General features: G+C 38.5%; 1 long non-coding RNA gene across 2 annotated transcripts in view; it reads left to right on the forward strand.

Annotated features, from left to right (window-relative positions):
• LOC114013600 (uncharacterized) overlaps positions 1–22,500 on the forward strand; it is a 54,987-nt gene that overhangs the window by 6,596 nt on the left and 25,891 nt on the right. Inside the window, exon 3 of one of the 2 annotated variants that reach the window (XR_003556668.2) lies at positions 1,289–1,918. The exons of the other annotated variant lie outside the window; for it this stretch is intronic. This is a non-coding gene — a long non-coding RNA (uncharacterized LOC114013600). Of the gene's footprint in view, positions 1–1,288; positions 1,919–22,500 lie in introns of those variants that run through there. 2 annotated transcript variants of the gene reach the window in all.

The following is a 22,500-nucleotide window of genomic DNA, read 5'->3' on the forward strand; positions in this document are numbered from 1 at the left end:
GAAAATAGAAAAAAATAATCTAACCTCTCCCCACAGCAAAAATCACAAAAACAGATAAAATACTAGTCTACTCTCTCCCTCCTCTATCTCCAATGTATAAAGATTCAGCACTAGAAGGAGAAGAGGCCAAACTGCTGAATGAGGAATGAGGATAAAAAGCAAATAGAAAGTAGCTTCATGCACTGTGCTGGTAGTTTGAGTCCAGTAAGGTTTAGTTGTTGGCATGCAAATGGGAGGAAGGAAGCTAACAGTGACGACGGAGGATTTTTGCAGAGGAAACATGAATGAATATCCTGCTTCCAGGTTCCTGCTGCCACCCAGAAGAAAGACCCATGCCAAAGCCAGGAAAAGAGTTTAGACAGAGTCTTGTCTTTCCTCATACGTCAGGCACTAGCACACAGAATCTGTGTGGAGCTCATCAGAACAAAAAAGACAGGGAAATGTAACCGTAAATGTGCAAGCAACTAAAATACTAAGATAAATATTTTAAAACTGGAAATCAGCTTGATTCTGTGTTTAAATGTAAGAGTTTCTGTGCCCTGCCTAACCCATCGCATCCTTCCCACTGGCCAGCAGAAGAGAGCAAGAAGGCAAAATGAGGGTGAAAGAATTACGTGGAGAGAGTAGGATAACTGAAAGGGAGAACAAAGCTGGGGAATAACAACAGAGTAATAAGGAAACGGGAGAGAAGGTTTCAGGGAGTGGTGAGTTTGAAAGAGAGGATTGAGAGGATTAAGAGTAAAAAAGAAGAAAATTCTAATGTCCTAGAAGGTAAGGAAGGAGAACAAAATAAAAAAAAAGAATTATAATTACATGACAATACAGGATTTTCCATATTGGATCACACCATTAGTCCATCAAGTTGTGTATCCTGACTGTAGTAGTGGAATGAGGGATTAAAGAAAGATGAACAAAATAATAATGCATCCATCCAACCAAGTAAAGGAGAGAATGATTTTCCTGGCCCTGCAGTAATCAGTTTGCATCCCAAAGCACAAGACAGGGTTAGTATTAGGAAATATTATTAATGATCATAAAATTATATGGGGGTTTTCATTTGTTTTTAAATTAACCCAGTCATTTGACTTGGCTAGATGAGCTCCTGCATCAGTGAATCTCTTTGAGCTGACTGTCCTACTAGTTCCACGAAGTAGCCCTTCTCCTGAAAGTGTGATTGCAGAGAGATCAAGGGATCTGTATGTTATAGTAGGTATCACAATAGAAAGGGGTTTATGTCTATTTCCCTATCACTTCCTGCTCTGACAGTTTCAATTTTCTTTCTTAATAGGTCATCATCAGCTTAAATTTCCATTTTTAAAGATAATAACATCCTCATGCATTCTGCCTGGGTGTTTAGCTTTGCTTTGAGGCCTTCCTGATGATGAGCCCCAGCTTGGGATGGTGTTTTGTAGTTTTCCTTCTAAGGAAACTTCCATCTGCAGAAAAACACAAATAACTAAACGTGTTGATGTGACCTTTTCCAAAATGACTTATCTGCTGGTTCCTGGTGGAGGCTGGAGAATGAAGACAAAACTTGGGACCGAGTGTCCCTAGTCAAGAAGGAAAGCAAGTGCTTTGAAAGCTGCTTTTCTCCATGGTTTAGAAAAGAAAATACCCAGATTTTTCCACCTGGGAAGTATGGATATGAATTTGTTACTGAGCACAGAAAGGTTATAAATATATCCAGACTGGACAGAAGATTATGTGAGCTGCTCAAAATGGAAGATGAAAATGATGTTGCCAAGAGAGCAATTATCTTGCAGCCTGAGAATTCACAAAAGGTGTTACTAGGTAAGAGTATGGCAAACTATTATGTGTCCTTTTCTCTCCAAAACCACTAACTAGGATGATCTTCCGTATGCGTTGGTTTCACATCCTTCCTCTGCTATTGGTCATTAAAGAAATGCTTTTTCAGGGATACATGTACTTTTTTTTTAACAGTAACATATTGCATTACTACCTAATCAATTTTATCACACTCTATCTATATCACAGAGGCCAACACAGCTTCTTTCCTACCACAGCCTTTTTAGTGAGACCATGAGAGATGAGAGTGCCAATGTCTTTAGAGTGTGCCTGCATTACCATACCAGTGCAAGTGCCCGAACAAATCCCATAAAGTGTGAACATAGTTTCTCCAACTGTCTGAAAATTAATGAATCACAACAAAATGCAAAATCAAAGCCAAAAGTAACCCTTTGCTTGATATTTGCACAGTGTCTCAAGCAAAACCAAAAGAAAGCATATTTTGATTTATATATATATATATTTAATCTGAAGTTTGAAGTGAGCACAGTATCATCAAATTCATTCATGCTGAGTTCTCTCCTCCCATCCTCTGGCTGCCCCCAGTCTGTTTCAGTACTTAGGGTTAGAGGAGCAAACTATGTGAGATAGATTGGATTTGGTTTTATGAAAAAGGCACCTATTACCTTTACTCTCACTTTCTTGGCAGTGGAGGAGCAGTTTCATGTCACAGGCACGGTTTAGTAACTAAAAGATATACAGAGTGAGAAAGAAGGATAGTGTAAGAGATGGAGAAAGACAAGGAAAGAAAGTGAGGAGATTGCACTAAATGTCTCTATAATATTTTAGCAAAATATTCTGGATTCTTAAGTGCTCTGTAGATTTGCTTTTATGAATGAAGAGAGGAAAAAAACCACTTATTAATAGTAAAAAGAATAGTTTTGCCAGAAAACATAATTTCTACGTTCCCACTTTAAAGTCGGAGACTCTCCGAACAAACATTTGGTGAACTAGGCCTAATGCTTTTTAATTTCCAGGCTCAAAACAGAAGTGCCTTTTAAGATTTATGGGTTTGGGTGTCTTGTAAAGTGTAAATTACTTTTTTGCTAATATCAAAATGACAGCCTCAGGAGCTTTTTTAAAAGATGGGACTACAGCAAATAATACACAAGCTTCCCAGGCTGTGCTGTCAGGAGGCCTTCATGCCATCTTACAACACCCTTGCTATTTCTGCCCTGACCCTCCTTCAAGCAGGAGCTGACAATCCTGTTAAATCATGTGGTAGGTTAGTGATGTGGGAAAATGTCAGCATGTGATTACAGTAAATCTCCCAACTGTTTCACTTTATGTGACCCATCCAGGATTCAAATTTAGAAGCATGATGTGGTGAAGATGGAGGAGAGATGTGCAGATTACACGTTCCTGGGTTAGCTTGACACGTGAAACAGGGGTTCACTCAAGGGATGTATGTCCCTTCTAGGTTTTCTAGTGGAAACAGAGGGGAAAGGGAAAAGAAACTTCAGTTTGTAGCAAGGACTTCAACGAAATCCACTGGATGAAGCTAGAATAACTAAGAGGAAATCTAGGCTGCCTCAGGTGCCTGTTTGATCAGCAGCTCCCATTTGAAGGGCAACTCCAGAAGCTGCTTCTGATATTGCTGAGGGTTGCCATCACCATCTCTTCCCCAAAAGCATTTCCACCTTGAAAATCCTGATTTCCTGATTTCATCTTAATTCCCATGGTGTATATAAGCAAATCAAACAAATATAGTTCAAGTTCTCTACTGGATTTCACTGAATTTTCTTTGTTAAAAGATTATTTCCTTAGAACACCTTTTCATTACATCATTAATGTGTCAGTTATGGATATATACTTAGTTAATGGCAAGAGCTATCCATGTTGCTGTGAAGACTTTCAGATATTGCTTAGTTTGAATTTCCACATATATTAATTTCAGTCGAACCTTCTCAATCTGTCAAGCTGTGGAATCTGCAGAGCCCTAGAAGTCTGGAAGTATGTGGGGTGGGTCATGGAGGCAGACAGAATCATAGAATCACAGAATCATTTAGGCTGGAAAAGACCTCTGAAGTCATCACGTCCAACCATTAAGCCAGGATGGCCGAGTAAAGCTGGTCTCAGCTAGCAATGACTAAAGGCCAAAACAAAGATTTTGAGCCAACACAGAAGTAGCACGGTAAGCAGACTGGGAGCCTGGGTAGAGTGGACAGACAGATGGACACAGCCAGAGCAGCTGTATAGGATGTGGGGACCCACCTTCCCTGTACAATGAAGCCTCTGTACAGTCAGCACAGATAGACTGAGGTGGAGGAATGAAAGGATCATCAGGATGGTGGTGAACACACTGATCACTGAGCAGCTCCTCAGAGAACAGCAATGTGTTTCTTGGTGGGACACAGGTGAAAGAAGCCTTTCCTTATCTCACCCATGCTAAGCTGTATTTGTGTTTGTGCTCCTTTGGCCTTTAGAGAATAAAAGGCGTCTCACATACTGTGCTACCTTCCTTTCCAATTTATGTGTATTTCAAATATTTTTTTAATTCAGTTGCAGGTCTGTTCAGGAAGTGAATAGTGTGTTTTGTTTTTAAATCTAGAAGCTACATGCTATAAAACATAAAATAAAATACAACACCACAGGGAACCCAGCTGCCACATAGAAAGTTGATCTCTCTAAAACCCTCTGGCCTGAAAGAAAAAAATGAGTTTAGACATTTTTATGGGATTTCTCCAGCTAAAGCCCACCTTCAAATCCCACTTAACTTAGTATGTTTACATGTGTCAAATTTTCATTACATAATAAACAAAAACATGTGTACAAATGCAAAGAAAGTAAAATCAGATGGCTGGTGGACTGTAGGGAACTGTGATTATTAAATTCCCTGCTGATATCTTTCCAGAATGTCCTGTCCAGCTGCAGATTTTGGCAACCTATAGCCATTTCACCATCCTCAAACAGTTCTTTGTATTTGGCAAAATTACTTTTTCTTCTGCAACAACAAAGACTATATTTTTTTTTTTAGAATTGGATAGCTGCAAAAGACATACCATTTCTAAATATCACTGGATTTCACTAAGATATTGTTAATTATCTGTAGCAATGTAGAAGACACTTATCCTTACTGATCTTCCCACTTACAGTAGTATCAAATTAATCAGTATCATAATTATACTGATTCCTTTTCCACATATTATTACTGGAAATGGTCACAAGCATGCAAGACACTTCTGTGAGACTGGATGTGTGGATATGACAAAAACCTCACCAGCCCCAGAGGATGAAGAACACTCAAATGGCCAAGCGATGCACAAAAATGATACCCAGCTCCTGGCATACAAAAACACAACCAGCAGCTGAAGCTTCTTAACTGGGACAACAGGGCGGGGGGGGGGGGGGGGGGGGGGGGGGGGGGGGGAGGCTAGGGACCCAAGAAGGAGATAAGGGCTTTGGGTAGCAGTCTGGTGTAGGAAGAACTGACCTCATCCTCCAGCTGAGAAAGCTGGTTCTGCACCGGCAGGGTACCAAAAGGTAAAGGAGTGACAAGACTAGGTTTAAAACATCTCAGGCATCAATCATTTCTATTAATGTAGGTCACTGGATAATGTCTTGGCCAACAGGTGTGAAAGCAGCAAATCTTACAAGCCTAAAAATCACCCAGTCAGTACAGATACTATAGAAACAGAGAAACTAAGCTGCTATCAGACTGTCTTACCACAAAGGCCATTGTGGTAGGGACCTTTTCTGAAATAGGGAATTTCAGCATCTCTGTATTTTTGAGAACTTGGTACAAACAATGGGGAAGGTTAACAGCACTGAAGAAATTCCGTGGCTCACATCATCTTCCATCGGATCTCATATTCAGTAACAGGTAAATTGCTGCTGTGCAGTATGCTTGGTTTGCAGCTAAATGCAGAGATTCAGGTAAGACGAGTTATTTGTGAAGTGCTTTAACCATTTCTAAGACTGGAAATACTGGGAGATGCATTTTGCCTTTATCCTATGAAATGGAGACCAGAGGCTTTGCTCACATGGTTGCTGTGCAGTCAGGAAAACTTAGTGTTTATTCCCAGTTCTGACCAGATCTTGTCCTCTGGGAAATTTCAAAGGCAGTAAGAATTCAAAATTAAATTTTCCATAATATCTACAACAAGCACTGTCCATCTCTGAGGGTGCCTGTTTGCAATAGGTTGACACAAACACACAGCAACAGCAATGATTTATGTCAAGCTTACAGTAACAGGGTAAAACTTTCCTTGCAATACTTCTTTCCCCTGTCTAAAACCACCAATATGCTGCCAAAATTATCCCAGTACCCAGTGTATGAGATTTTGATGAGCAGACTGTGATGAGGTAAAAGTCAGAGAGTTGGCTAAAAAAAGAAATGTTCTAGAACTCTTTGATCATCTCATCAAGACTCTGGGTAAAGGATAGCTGGTGGAGCTGCATTAACAGGACTGTCAAAATATCTATGACAAAACCATCCTCAAAAGGATATTAACAAAACCAAGCAGTCATTGGTAAAATTGACAACTCTGTCATGGATTAGAAACCAAAAGACAGAAAACAGAGAAAAAATGCATCAAATTTCAGCATCACAGAAAGTTACTGTTTAAGTATCTCAAGTTCCCTGATTGGGCAAATGGTGCTGACAGTCTCAGCAGTGGTATAAAAAAAGAGTTGAATATTATTAGTATAATCAAACAGCAGCTATCATTTTATCACTCCAGATAAATGCCCTGCATTTAGATAAACATGCACATATTTTTTATTCATGTTTACATGTAGGGTAGGATAGACCCCACTTGCTAGCCTCTGCCTGCAGCAATAACTAAGCCATTTCATTTGCATGTAGAGATTTAATTTAGGTTTTGTAAACAAAACTGTAAATTAGAAAGACTGAAAAACACACTGCTATATCTACCGAATGTCCTCGGGGCCTTAAGAAAAAGAGATGATTTCCACAAATAATTTTTAAAGAATCTTGTTTTCCTGGAACAGAATAGCACTGTGCACGATTTTACTATACTTAAGGAAAACCCTAAAGCTCTTGTTGCAAGTCCTTCTCGCATAAGGGAAAGGACCTTATAGTCCTTATAGTTCTTACAGGGTTTGATCCTATATGCAGCCAAATGCAGTGGGTTGTAAAGGTGCTCAGTACCAGGCAGGAGCAGGCCTCTAACCCTTTCATTGCTAATAATTACATTTCCTTCAGGACTAGGCTACATCCATAAATTTTTCCAGCAAGAAAACCTAGCAGCCACTCAGGGAGAAACTATAGGACAATTGCAAGGGCCTCAACAGCTTTGAGGCAGCGAGAGTCCTTCACAAAACCAACTGTTCAGGAGCAAATCCCATCACCTCTCCACCTCCCCCTCATCACTGCCTTACACACACTAGCAGCAATCAATTGGCCCCCAGCTGGCAGGCACGTTATTTTTTCTATTTAACAACCTCCAGGGTGGTCTCTTTCACTAATCCCCCAGGCCGTACAACAGAGCTGGAACTGAAGTAGCTTCTGCAGTCAGCTGTTGGGAGGTACATAAAATGGAGCAGCAGTGCCTGTTGGCAACGAGGCATTCCTTTAAGTATTTCCTTCATAGACCCCTCCCAAGCACACCTTTACGGTTCTTACATGTTATGCGTTTGTTGCTTAATCCTCCTAAGATTAGAATGATATCTAAAGGATGGGTCAGGGCACTGAATATAACCTTTAACTGTAACACGTCTTTACTATTAGGCTCACAAGCGTGTTTAACAGTTGTTTAAAAACTTGCTGCTGAGGATTCTTCCAGGTTAGGATGCCCTAGGATGCCCGTTCCCTGTGGTCCAGCTGAAGTGCTGCCCAAGATGTCCAAAGCAAGTTTAATATTTCAGCACTACAGCAAAAGGAAAAAAAAAAAAAAAGGTTTTGAAGATACAGAGAAGTGTTCCTTTTTGTGATTTCATTCATCTCTAGTTCTTCTACTGAGAACTTCTGATTGTTGTTGCTAAATACCATATATGCACAGTATGTATTTCTAACACTTTTCCTTGCGTGTATATTTATGGGAATTTGTTCCCATGTTATTCTTAGATACCAGGATAGCTTATAACTTCTGTAATGTTAGGGTGTGCTATCTATCCTCCACTGAGTCACAGACAACAAGCCCTGAGCTTGAAAATCTGCTTCTCTAGCTCAAGCCTTAGGGAAGGAAAGCAAGGAGAAAGGCAACAAAATATTATTTTAACTTTGGAAGTTTCTGGTACAAATCAAAGTGGAACATGAAGACAAAAGGCAACATAACGAGTTTTAAATTAACCAATTTGAAATGTCCCAATATGCTGTAAGAAATGTAAGTCCATGAACGCATCCAGTGAGCCCTGCTGTGTGGTGCTGCCTCCATGTGTGGAAGCAGGTTATCAGTACGCGCTCCACATGGGCTGATTTCCTTTGCTGCTCAAATACTGCTGCTACTACTATTTATATAAATACTACACACAGTAAATTCTGTGTGACTACTGCTTCTCATACCTGAATCAACTCATGCAGTTGCAGAGATGGCACATCCCAAGACAGCAGTTTACATGTTGCTGAATATGAGGGCTGATGGAAGACACTGATGGTCTGCGGCCACTTCTCCTAGGCATTTGGTGCGATGGCTTCGGTGTGAGCTACATATATGTGACATGTCAAGCTTCTACATATTCTTGTGAAGTAAAATAAAACTTTACAGATTGGTAAGTGTCCATTCCCTTTCTTCTCTCAATTAATTTGTAACTCCTAGTTTGTGTCTTCTGCTCTCCCTGTGCTTTTTGCTTTTGACTTCTTCACACACACACACCCGCCCCCGTTTTTTTTGGTTTGTTTTTTTTTTTTGTCTCAAGATTGTTCTTTTTCTCTTCCTGGGAACTTCTTCTGGTACTCAGCTCTTTAGGAAGATGAGAAGGGGGTCTTCAATACTAACCCAAAAGAGAAAACATTGTGATCCTCAGAAGAAGGGTTGCTCTCGTGTCCAGGAACTGCAGGAGCTCACCAACATGCTCCTTTCCACATGCAAACGAAAGATGTGTTTCCCGCAGACAGGGAAACCTTCTTTACCTCCTCGGAGCTGGCAAGGCTGGAGTCAGCTCAGTGCCCACAGGGGGGTCCCCTTTGGCAGTAACGCCACGCATACCTTCTTCGTCCCACGTAACTGCTGTCTTTATGGGACTTCAGCAAAGGCACAGGACTGACCTTTAAATCCTGGATATCTTCACCAGGCCAGTTTTTCACTGAGTAACTTCAGAACTACCTGACATTAGCAATCAGTAGGTTCAGTGGTAGGTCAGAGACACACCATCCCCAAGCAGAACTCCCACTGATCCTCCACCCTCAGATCTGAAAACAGTGGGCTACATTCTCAGGTGGGTAAGCCAACATAGCGCAGTTACTTTGCAGCATTTTATACACGCTGTGGTCCTGGCCCATTTTTTCAGCTTTATGCCCTAATCACTTGTGTAAGCAGTGTCAGAATTTGGTCCTAGGAATAAATAATATCTTTTGAAAATAGATTGCTGAAAGATGAGGTAGAAATGTTTGAGGTTGGTAAACCTTACAAAAGGATTAAAGTTGGCTAAGCTGATTGGAAGGAAAACCAGTTAAAATCCTGATAGTAACGTAACATCAATGCATAAAACAGAGCGCTCCTAAAATAAAATTAAAATAGGTCAGAAGTTTTCAAATTAATACTTTCATTCAGTCCATCTGCTGGAATAGGTTTTGTGAAATCACTCATCATTTTAATGCCTTTAATTCATCCCATTTAAGAACCAAATATTACATAAATTATTATCAAAGTTTTCTTGTACCATTTATCTTATTTTTAACAACTTAAGAACTATTACCAAATATATACACCACACACATTAAAATGTGCAGAGACCACAGAACATTTAGATTCATACTAATGAGATAATCCACCTGCCTATTTCACTGCACAACAGCTGCACAGATTTAAAAGGGTTCAATTAAACTTTATTCAGTGCATAGATAATTGATCCAATGTGGAGAATGATGTCACTGGTAGGTTAAAAAATATATTTTACCTTTTAAAATAAAATTGCTCCATTAGAAAAACTGGAAATATAAACCTGACACATAAATCATCCTGGAAACTTTGTTTTATAGAGCAACAAAAAGAAGGAAAATGAAATAAAATCACAGCAGATACAACACGCAGATGCCCATTATTTCATTTCCTCTCCAAAAGGGGCAATAGAAATCTAAATGAGACATTGCTGTGTCTCTCCTTCCATATGTGAAGTTCAATTAGTCTTTGGTATTTCACTGTATTTGTTTTTATCTTTTCTGACAGCTTCTATTTTCTTAAAGGTTTTGTCTCCCTACCCTCCACAGCAACGAAACACCACTGTTTTCCTATTTTAATTGCTAACTTTAGATGGCACCAAACTTGTGTAAGATCCTTTTTTAATAAATGCAGAGGAATTAATCTTTAAAGATCTGTCCTGCCTACCATCTGCCTGGGGCACTGTAATGGTTGCTCTGGGAGCCATGGGTGGACCAGAAGGACATACTTGGGCCTCTGCTCCAGGCTACTGAAGACAAAAGCACAGCTTATTGCCAAATACGTATCTCTCCACGTTTATGTCATGGACTGCAAAATACGTTACTTAATTTTTTGATACAACATAGTGTTATTTCCGACATTGCTAGTGGTAGTCACTAATCTATTCCATGTCAAGATGATACAAACATTATTAGAGAGAAAGCAGGACAAAAGATGACAATTATCTATCCACTGAACCATTAACAAAGTTCCCATTCTTATAACATTTTGGTGGCTATCCAGAGTTGGCATTGAAATAATAATTTTACTCTGAGACTGTCAAAGTGATTTACTTCAAAAGGGGCTTCTACAGAGGGAAACTGAGGAAAAGGTGATTTAACCCACATACGCCATCAATAATGGGTTTCTCCATCACAAAGGAAACTTTGAACACCTTTCTTCTCGCTCACTAGCATGTAGTGTGTGATGGAGTTACCTTCTCCTTGCTTTGTTTTGGGCCCTGTATCCTTCTGAGCATGTGAGAGCTGAGCTGGAGATGCAGCTGTTGAATACACTTATCCCACCTGAGGTGTTTTCCAGCAAAGCCAGATGTCTGCAGTTCCCACCTCTGCCAGAGGCAGAAAGTTCTGCATTGCTACTACTGCACCCCAAAGTGATGCGGACTTTGGACCTGGTTTCTTGAGTCACTTGCCCAATATATCTCAGGCAATCAAGGCTGGAAACAAATTTAATCAAACGGGACTAATCGCTGTATCATGATATTCTTTAATTGTTATGGTACAATATGTATCTCTGCTTTCCCCTGTGCCTGTAAAACTTACTATTGGTCTGACTCTAAAGAAGTGAACCAGTATTTAGAAAAGGAGTCCTACAAAATGTGGTATTTGCCTTACAACTCTGTGGATCTGTGTTAGACCAGATTCTGACAACGTGAAATAGGGTAAGCAGTAGTGTCAACTGCATGCCTACACCACGTACAGGGGTGAAGGTACATATAGAGTAAATCACACTCCATAGACTTTAAGTAGACCTCACTGAGATTCCTTGTCTTAGCTATGATTTTGGATTGTTGCTTCACAAAAATTAGTGTAATTAAAGTTACTATAGATATATTTCAGACAGACAGATATACACACATATTAATATACATACACATAGTACAGTTCATTATTCTTGACTGTGAGGGCTTATGACTATTGACACTGTCAATTTTTATCTCATTACTCATCGCTGCTTACTCTGAGTGCTAATAGTATATTTCCACAGAGTTTGTGTGTGCTGCAGTGTAAATTCTGACATTGCTAGTGTCAGTCACTAATCTACCTCATTCAATTCATGTCAAGATGATACATCACAATGCTCAACAACTGTCATCCCTGCTTTAAATACATCTACATTTTTCTCAACTTTACAATTAAATATACATATATATATGTATCTTCGGTTCTGCATCAAGTTCTGCTTTTACAATATGACCACGAAAGTCAACCTAAATATTCTGCAAAGCAATTACTAGGTAGAATGGTTTTTTTGTTGGTTTGGCTTAGTTTAGTTTTTACAAAACACTTCAGAAAACTAAAAGAAAACTGAAAAAAATCCAGGCACGTTTAAATTTGTTTATAGGTCCATATTTTTTTCCCCCAAACATAAAAACCTTATTTTCTCTCACTCTGTCATGCTTACTAACACTGGTTCGTGGCCTTTCTAAATTGATGTTTAAAAAAAGATTGGTTTACAAATGCTTACAAATATCACAAGTTAACTAGAGTGTTTAAATTAACTAACACCGCTATGGTTTTGAGTATAATTTTAAAGGAATATCTAAATTTGGCATCATTTAATCTTCTCCCTTTTCTGGAGTTACTCCGTGTCACAATTTCTGTGCTTTAGTTATTTTTTTCCCTATAGAAAGCCCAAACGACGTTTGTACTTTCTTCTGCTTCACAAATATTACTATATTTTTTGTTGCAGAGCACCTAATGCTGTACTCTATTCTTCCTTTGCCTAAGTTTGTTATTCCATTTGACTTTTCTGTGCTTTCACATACTCTTGCTTCTTTCTCTTGCCCTGATCTGGCTAGCGGTGGTACACAGTGCTGTCTGGGCAGGTGGGTGCATGTCATTGTTTTAGCTGATGTAAATAGGATGCTCTGCTGCTGTACCTGGGCTTCTGCAGCTGGAGCAGGCTGAGCGCTCCTCTGATGGCAAGAACTGGGGACTGGGGTCATGTAAGGACGGTCCTCGTGTCTCTCTGCCTGTCTGCATCAGCCCAGCTGTAAACTGGCTCATGTTTGGATCAACAAGGAAGAAGAACCAGCAGAGGGTCTGTTGGGCTCTCCTTCGTACTGACAGGTGTTAAGGACCGTTGAAAAGGGAAAGACCATAGAGGCGGCTCGCAAGAATAGATAAGGTACTGAACCTATAAAAGTGAAATAACGTGGTTGTTACATACATATATATTTCGGGTGAACCCGAGTTCCAGTCAAACTATCTGCACAAAAAATATTCTCAAAAAAAGTGTACTGAGGCTTTTTATTCTTTGCGATTCTGAAAGGCAAATTGATGTAATACAAAAAGCCTGGGAAAATATATTTTTTAACAATTTTTTTGAACTGTGCAAATGTGATGAAATATCTTTTCTCTTTTTTCTTTTTAATTTTTCCCATTCACATTCAGCTGGGGTTTAGTCCTCAGCAGGACTAGATCCTTGAATGTTTTAAATAAATGATATTTTGAAATAGAGAAGCTATAAATAATGGACAATTTAGTGCTGCAGCTGCACAATGTAACTACTATCTCTCATTTTTAACAGCAAAAGAAGTTGCATTGATCTGGACACAAACAGACTTAAGCACATGAAAATCTGTGGTGCACATGAAATGGATATGGTTGAATCTATTCCAATTATTTCATTGATTATGTGCATTTTTTTCTCCAATGTATGAACTTACACATGTATGAGAACTTCAAAGAAATACATTCAGTGCCTAGCAGGATTTTAAAAATAATCTAACCTTTGAAAATCCCATTGGGAGGCTATCTACATTTTTAAATGCCTAAATATCCTTTAAAACTTAGTCCTCTGCAACCATAATTTTGTTCTCGTATAAGAATGTGCAACATGGTCTTTGAATCTTCCTCCAAATTTGTGTGGCTTTCTGACATTACTTGCTTAATAAAGTCAACATAAGGAGAAAGCAAAGACCAGTTTTGTTTTCATACTGATTTATAGAATGCGTTAAAACATGCATGTTATCTGTGCAAAGGAAGCGCAGAAAAGTTGATGTGCTGGTCCTTCTTTGCTCATTTCACATAAGTGAAAAGACATAATGATAAGAAAGAGCAATGGCTCCTTAGTCCATTGATCTAAGAAGTAAATGCTTATTTACAATGGGCTAAGCAATATCACAGATGGAGTTTTAGGGAGAGTAGCAATTCTGTTCTACTTAGCATAAGAAATAAGGTTTTTTTATATTAATGGAATAATTAAATCCACTAGATCACTAAAAATAGAATGGTTTTACATGCTGTAACTCAGAACTGGATTTAACCCATAAAGCTAATTTAATTTTATGGATGAGCATACACAACACACAAATAATAATCAGGAAATCAAGAAGTCATATTTCCCATGGCAAACATAACTCATCTAGATTGCAGAGATGTAGATTATGTGAATGATTAAAATGTAGCAGTAATAGGAAATACTACCTATGTACATAGAGGTCAAATTTTAATTCCTGTGGGAACCATAGCTTTGAATTTTCTGACATTATGTATTTAAATTTTCAGACATAATGTTGATTTTCATGTTGAACATAATTTAGTTTTTGGAATCACACGTGCCAGCCCCTTACTACTCAGTTCACCTTTCAGTAAAGTGTGCTTTTGAAGTAACATGTTTAATACGATAGCTCTAGCATAGCTCTGATTGAGCTGCTGCCTAGGAGTTATACGCACACCACTTGATACCTAAAAATCTGGTCTGCTTTGAGTTAGGACTAGATCATCACTACTTGTTCCTCTCGTGAGCAAACAAACCTAATGACAGTGTTATGGATTCAGGAAAGGTTTCAGATGCAAACGTGGTAGGCTGCACCGCTAAGACATACATATATCCTTTATTTAGGATGACAAAAAACTTAAACATATCTTTCAGTACTGTCTCATACAAACACAGTACATCACTAGCCTGGACACCAAGTTATTTAAAGCTATTATTTAGTACCATAATAGGTAGCAATTTAAATACAAGGCAAAATCATTACATTGTCTTGTTTACTACTGATGTTAATGTCAAGCTGACGTGTAATGCTCCAAAAAAGGCAGCCTATGATTTGTTATCATTAAACTGTCAGTTCTGTCATGTGTTAGGCATAGATTCATACTATACTTCTTTCAGCGTATCACTTTATTTTCTATCAGTCAAAAACTGAAGTGTTTTAATTGTGTGTCTGCTATTTTTCTATTAACTGTTTCGTGCATTTTTTCTCTGGCCTTTTAATTGCAGTTTAATAGTGGTCATTAACACATTAAGGGGTGTTAGAAGAACATTTGAAGTCCTCTTGACTTCTACCAAAGTTGACACTTCAATGCTAGAGTAATTTCAGCTATTCATTTATTTAATAGTGACCTATGCAAATGTGGAACCATGTCATTTTACAAATTGACTGTAATAATTAACTAGAAAGGCAGAGTAAAATGAAACAGGTTATAATTAGAATAAAACTGCTACAGTATTACGTCAGCTAGAATAAAATAATCTCAAATGATTAAATTGGTTTCAATTATTAAGAATCAGTTTAATGTACCCACTGTTCTGATTTTTTACATTTCTCTTTTTTGTGTGCATTAGATGTCACCTCATACAATTTATGCATTTTATTCATCTTGGTAAAACAGGCATTACAAAAGTTTAATTAAGTAGTAAAAGACTTCATATTATTCCGTTGAATTCTAAATTAGTTGCAGAAAGAAATGATAGCGCATAGTACATACCATTCATACACATTTCAATTAGATGCATCTATTGTTAGCTAATATTTCTCTACTCCAGTGTATAGATAGAAGTACTGATATAGAGGAATATGTAGGTGTACACACAGAAATAATGGTGCTGGCTCCTACAGCATGTTTTTAACTTACATGAATATAATTTTCAACTATATTACTTAGATCTTTACCTTCAGGTCACTGCTCATATGGAACTTTAAAATTACATTTTCCTTAAAACCTACACCTTGCTTATTCAGTTGTTCATTTTGCAGATCATGCATATAAATAGGTGTACGTATATGTATGCTTGTAGGTACACACAAGCCTACATGAGACAGACAAATTTGATAATAGGCAGCATATACAAAGCCATATGATGAAGATGAAAACAGAACATTATTTTGATCCCACTTTTTGACATAGTGGTATATTGGCAAGTCAGTTTTCTTTGGCTCTACTTGCTATCTGCTTGCCATTTGTAAACTCAGCTTGCAGCATGCCGTAAATAAGTGTTATACAAATGCACAGTGGGGTGACCAGCTTCTGCTTTAGAACTGTTCCATTTAAGATGCATTGAGTTTCTCCTTTCTACTTCTACAGTTTAAAATTATTGTTAATTACAATTAAATCTTTTTTATTTGAACAAACTGTACTGTATTGCTTGCTGGACTAGTCAAGTACCTTCAAGAATTATGCCTCTGGTCTTTCACATTTTAGTTCAGTGCATAGAAGCTTCTTTGTTTGTTTCCAGATGATGGCTCTGGAAAGGAAAATACCCTTAACAAATTCTCAAACAAGAGTAAATGATGTCTCAACAGCCAACACATATCAACTCCAATACTTTTTGTGCCTTCTTTTGTCCACATGAGCAGACCCCAGGAGAGCCAGGCTAAGCTGTTCATGCAAAGGCTGGAGAAAAAGTGTGTCCAGTGAAGTAAATGTATGGAAATGATGGAAATGTGGCTATGGTATTTCAGTGTCTTTACCAAAAAAGAGAGGATTTGTCAGTGTTTGAGCTCCATCTTTACCCCCACATAAAATCACTAGTGACATTCTAGTAATGAATAAAGTGTGGGCACTTGCCAGCGCAGGCAGTTCATACATGTGAATATGTTGTTATAATTTTGGTGTCACAAAGCCATAGTCTGTACTTCTTGCTTCCCTCTTATTCTCATCTGCTGTGAATTCTGTGTGGATCCTTCAGAAAATCCCTGTTCTGCAGTGTGGCTGCAATCTCTGATGCTAAGATTTGTAACTATCTATCAAACCGTAGGTTCATTAGCTAAAGTTACTATTTTAAAATATATTTCTCTTTGCTCCTCTGAGGTATGGAATTCCAGCAGGGGCAGTTGTGTCAGTAACTGAGTGCTTGTGTGCTGTATTCATCATGGTTTTGACAGGACTTTTACAGTCTCCCTTAAGCAGTGGTAAACAGTGTTATGTGAAATATGTCAGTGATCTCAGGAGCATTTTTTGTGCAAGCGTCTCTATCAGTAGAAATGCAATGACAGATTATTTTTTTTTTAAGCATTCAAATGTGTAAAACAACCGGTGGTCATGAGACGCTATCATCAGTAGAACACTTTTTGGAAGAAAGAAACCTTACTTGTAAGCTTTGAATTGGTTTCAGCATAACAAGCTTGAAGGAACCAAACACTATTAGCAATGCATACCTCCCGCAGATTTGGGTACCAAATTGAATGTGCCTCATGGCATCTAAAGATCACTGGAAGTCCTGAAGCTCGAGGCAGTTAGCCCCTCCCCAGCTTCCCAGGAGGTTCAGGGAACCTGGGAACCTTTGACCACAGGCCACCAAACAAGCTATTGAAAATCCCAGAGGCTTCCATACTTCTCATGAGGCTAGATGCTGGCACAAGTGAGTTTTCCAGCCTGTGAAGGAGCTTTCCGACCTGCCTGTTGTACCCTTACCTTTCTTAGAGGTCCTATGAACTCGCTAAGACCACTTCACATTCCAAATGGAACTAGACTTCTTTTTATTGCATTGTAATTAATGTTGTGCAGTTGTAATAAAATATTTATTATTAACTACATTTTCCAAAGGTAATTAAATTTCTTTCTGTGGAACAAAGACAATCAGTAGATCACAATTAACTGTCTTTCTTTAAAAAAAAATAAAATAGTATGGCAGATTATGGTAACTCAGTACAAATAACCCATTCCTGTACGTCTTATAGCTGTTACATACAGATAATTTACACAAATAGTTACTTTATCCTGGAGTGATTGCTTTGCAGATCTTGCTGGAATTTTGCTTTTGGAGCCCTTCCTACCACATTTCGGCAAACACCAAATAGGCCAAAGATGGCATAAGTAGGAATTTGAAAAATGCGTCCTAACTTCTCAAAGAAATACAAGAAAAGTTATACTGATGTGTGTAAACTATGCAATAATGTACATATAAATTTACAAGAAAATAGTTTGAAGAGAATTTGGCACTCTTTGAATAAAAAGAACAGAGAAGACTTGACTGTCGCGTGACTGATGCGCAGCAGGGATGTCCAATGACTCTAGCAGGGAGCTGACAGGCAGAGTGACTGGGTGACATTGCTGTTGAGCCTTTGGAAAATCGTAAGATTTCTTTCAGTCTCCAGTCTACAAAATACCTGCAACCCACTCCTCACCCAAAAAGAAGCACGAAGCAGGCATTGTGTCAGTCTGTCAGGGAAGATTCATCTCACATGACTTTAGTAAACTAAGTTTGGCGTATGATTTAAACTTGTCTAAGCTCCCTTTATAGAATCACAGATTAATATATGTTGGAAGGGACCTCTGGAGGTCCTCTCCTGCTGTTCAGTGTTAGTGGAGAATAAAAGGCAGCTACTCTGAGCCGTAACAGCTAGCTTAGCTTTTAAACAACTACAGAACTTTGTAAGTTATTAATGGGATTTAGTTTAGATAACCTAGCCTCTTCTAAATGACTTAGTTTTAGTTTAACTCTACTATTTCCAACATTCAGCCATAGCGTGGAGTAAAAGGAGCCTACCTATCCTGTTAGCTACACTGAAACTTACCCAGTTCCTGATTTATCATTTCCGTGGCAGAAGGAAGAAGAATGTAAAATTAGTCACATATGTTGGCTCAGCAAATGTGTGTCCCATCATCTAGAACACCTCGGCTGAATAAGCTGCATATGCCGAAGGGAAAGAAATCAAAATAAAGCTCTTTGAGACCAGTTTCTTCCTTTTCTTACTCTAATTAGTCTAAGAGAGAGAAAGTGGGACAAAGAGGTAGCCTATGTAATCCTCCAGCCAGAAGAAAAGAAGCAACAAAACAAGGATCCTGTTAAACGATATTGCTGCTGCAGCTCACCCTTCAGAGCGCTGGCAATCTTCAGCTCACTCCACATGGGTCCACAACTTTCACCCTGACAGAACACCATCAGCCGTTACATCATCTCCTTTTCCCTCAAAGCTTTCCTGCTTTTCCCTCTAGAAAAGTGCCCTCTTTGTGACGTAACCATCTCATCAAACAAAATTGAACCCTCTACTCAAAAAAGTTCTTATTTTATTTAAGCGTATCAGCAAGAAGGAGGATGGAAGAAACATGAAAACAAGAAATGTGAAAGAGAACAACCTAGAAACCTTCTTTATTCCACGATGACTCAAACAACTCTTCCTCTAACTTGAGTGTCAGAAATTAATCAATCCTGCTTTGCTTTGTCATTTTTTTTTTTCTTTCAGAATCTCTAGGGAGATCTTCCAACTTTACGTATCTGGCAACCATCGTTTTGAATTCTTTGAGCAAGCTACCTTCATTGATCCATCATACTTACATGTCTTTTCATACTTTTTCATACTCTTTCATGGACAACAATAAAGCTAAAAAATCCCCAAACTAGTCTTCCTTTTTCAAAAATCCTATTATACCCATCTTTAACAGCTACAATGTCTTCCTTATAACAGAGTGACCAAGTTCAACAGCACTGCTTGCTAGACTAAATGGTAGACTGCAGGAGTTGTGGGGAGCTCCCAACTGGGTTATAGGCTGAGGTCTCTACAAACTGAAGAAAGCACACTGGGCATGAGACAGGACCACCTTCCCTTTTCTCCATTTTGCTTGATCTTGTAGTGAGGTAATAGTTGTGCACCTGCAAAAAGCAAGTTGCTGTTGAATGAAAAGGTTCTTCTAAACATGACTTGAAGTGGGTGAGCTTGTATGAGCAGTGCTTAGATTTATAAGACAATTGTGGCATGACAGGAGTTCATGGCATTTATAAGGATGGAAGAATTGGGTTTTCTTCTGGCAAACTTTACCCTCCTTGTGGTTCTTTTTTTCCCCCATAAGAACTTGCCCATTATGTAAAACAATGTGTCTTCAGAAACAGCAATAACATCAGTGACAGGTAGCATCATAGATCATCCCTCTAGTATAAGTTTGGTTGGTGAAGTGAAAAAAGTTGTTTGTAGCTACAGTACTGATTGTGGCTGCTAGCTTTTTTCCTTTTGTAATTCCCATTTCTCAACTTAATACGAGATTGATACTAAGCTTTGTCACTGACAGCTTGCCTATTTCAGTGAGATCCACACAAAGAAAATGTGTGAAAAACTGAAATGAGATGGTTCTGTTTGTAGATCATTGTAAGGCAGGAAAATAAAATATGTGCTGAATGTGACTAGGCAGAACTTTAGAAACAAGAATCCCATTATTTCTTTCCTTTTTGCTAAAGGCATATTTGACTTTGCTGTCAATAGCACTTGCAACAGTGAAATAGAAAGGAAATGTGTACCCAAATTGCTAAACTTTGACTACTGGCTCAAAATGTAGGTGGACTTTGGGATATTAATATATTTTTCTGGCAATGTGTATACAACAGAACCGGTTATCACAGTCGTGATGAATGACAGAAATATTCCAAATTTAAACTTGTTTCCAGATTTTACAGCTATTTTTAGCAGAGGTTAAATCCCAGCTATGAGTGTGAGCATCCACAGGCTCAGTCTGGTATCCAATATGACTCCAGATGTGCCCATCTCTCTTTATGATCTTCTTCTGTATTTCTGTCTTCCAGTCTCCTTGATTCTTTTTCTTGATTTGCACATAGTATTAGTCTGCCATTTAACTTTAATTTTTTAAGCTAACTAGAAAGAAAGGGCTGAACAAATATTGGAAACATTTTCTTTGAGTATCCATTTGAATTAAACAGCCAGGTAACATTTGACCATGTTTGTGACCCTTTCATGTTTGCTTTTCATGAATTTTCAAGTGTTTGATCTCTGTTAGGGAATGGATTAGCAAAAAGCAAATTTGTAATTCAAATGCTGGAAACTCCACCAGCACCATTTTAAAATTGTATATTCAGATATTGTATTTGAAATTTAAAATTCACATTGATTTGATTAATGAAGTGAGTTGCAGCCAGATCGTGTGCCTCTGAATGCCTGTTATTTCACCTGGGGAGGAAAGTGATAAAGTCTTTTCGACATTCTTTCTACCTAAACTTAATCCTGGGGATTTTTCAATCCTGTTTGTGTCCTGGTATGATTTAGCGCAGCCTCCAGGTTGTTCTAACTTCTATCAGTTGTGAAAACTGCCACCAACACTGCTACCGTGCAGGGGTGGTAAGCAGACCAAACTAAACAGACTGGCATCTGGGAAAAGAAACTCATGTCAGTGAAGAAGGAGATGTATGTCTTAATTATTTGTAATTTTGGGCTGGGGTATACCAGCAATATATTTATTGATTCTAGTAATTCTTACCTAATTAACAAATGTACAGTCAGGAACATAAAAAAGTGACGTTTTAAGACTAAATTACTCATTACAAATTATTCAGTGAGTTCCAATAGCATAGATAGATGAGACCGCCTGTTCCCTTTCATCTTTGTTGTCTTGCCAACTGTGTGTTGTCACTTGCAGAACATAAAGGATGCGCAAAAACCACATACCTAGTGAAACACAAACACTACAGTCATACTGTGTTCTGTATACATGACTGTTCAGGCAGTAAAACATGTGATATGGATGAACCTCAAAACATTTCTGAAGCTGAGAAGTCTCATAAAATCATGGCTTGTTTAAGACTGGGTTTTCATGCATCTCCTTTTGCCACCCATTCTGCCCCTGGGGCAATCAGTTAGCTGATATCCATGGGGAAAATGGTCTTTCTTACTATGCACAACTTCGCATTAAAACTTCAAAGCTGTTTAAAATACACGAAGAGAAGTTCTAATTTATTCTTTTTTCTTTCAACACTGGCAAAACCTCTCGATCTCCACATTCTTCTATCAAATTCACTACTCGTCCCCTCTTTCCCTCTTCTTTTATTTTCCCTCCCCATGGGTGTGTTTGTTAAAGAACCAACATACTCAGGAGCATATTATCTAGGGACAGTGAAGGATGTCAGAAGGAACTGACCTTCATAAAAGGGCTGTTTTCTGTCCCATATACACTCTCTATTTTTCATATTAATTGCCTTTCCTCTGTCAGTGTTTGTCCCTTTTCTTTCTGAAAAAAAAAAGAAAAAAAAAAAGCAACAGTGATCTCCCTGAAGCACTCATTGACATAATGCTGAGATCAGCATGTCAAGGCTGCCATGGAAGGAGAGGAGGAAGAGGGGAAGGGGGACATGCAGCATGGTTTGCCCTGGCCCCCTGTTTCAACGGGCTAGAGGATACCCCAGTCAGTTACACTCTGAGTCATCCTAGACCTACTGAGGCAACTCTTCTAGCCCCCAAAGACTGCTCTGGAGTAATTACTGTAATATCACAAGAACAACTATTTTATAAATCAGAAAACAGAGGGAAATAGATGGTAAGTGAGAAGTTGAGGGCCATATGTGAATTTTTCAGAACTACCAGGAGCAGAAAACATAATCTGAGCAGCAAACATGTTTCTGCTCCATCGGTGAGCAGGGAGCTCGTGGTTTGGCATATGCCATTCTTTTTAACTAAGTTTCTGTCCAGTGATACAAGAAAAGGATGGATTAAGACTTTTAAAAATTATTTAGAGCCATTTTAAAAAGTGGACATGAATGTGTTAATACAGAAAGTTTTTCTTTTCTTCAACAGAGTTCTATAAACTACTTGTGTTTGTTTATTACTGTGAAACCATTCCTCAGATTCAGGCAGTTACAAGATTGTTGGCTCAAGCAGGTTGAGTTGATCCAAGATTTTCCTGTTAAAAGCTTAGATAAGCTTGAATCAGCAAATACTGTCCATCATCTTAACACATGGACACAA

Source organism: Falco peregrinus, chromosome 6 (assembly GCF_023634155.1).
Source record: "Falco peregrinus isolate bFalPer1 chromosome 6, bFalPer1.pri, whole genome shotgun sequence".
NCBI classification, from domain to species: domain Eukaryota; kingdom Metazoa; phylum Chordata; class Aves; order Falconiformes; family Falconidae; genus Falco; species Falco peregrinus.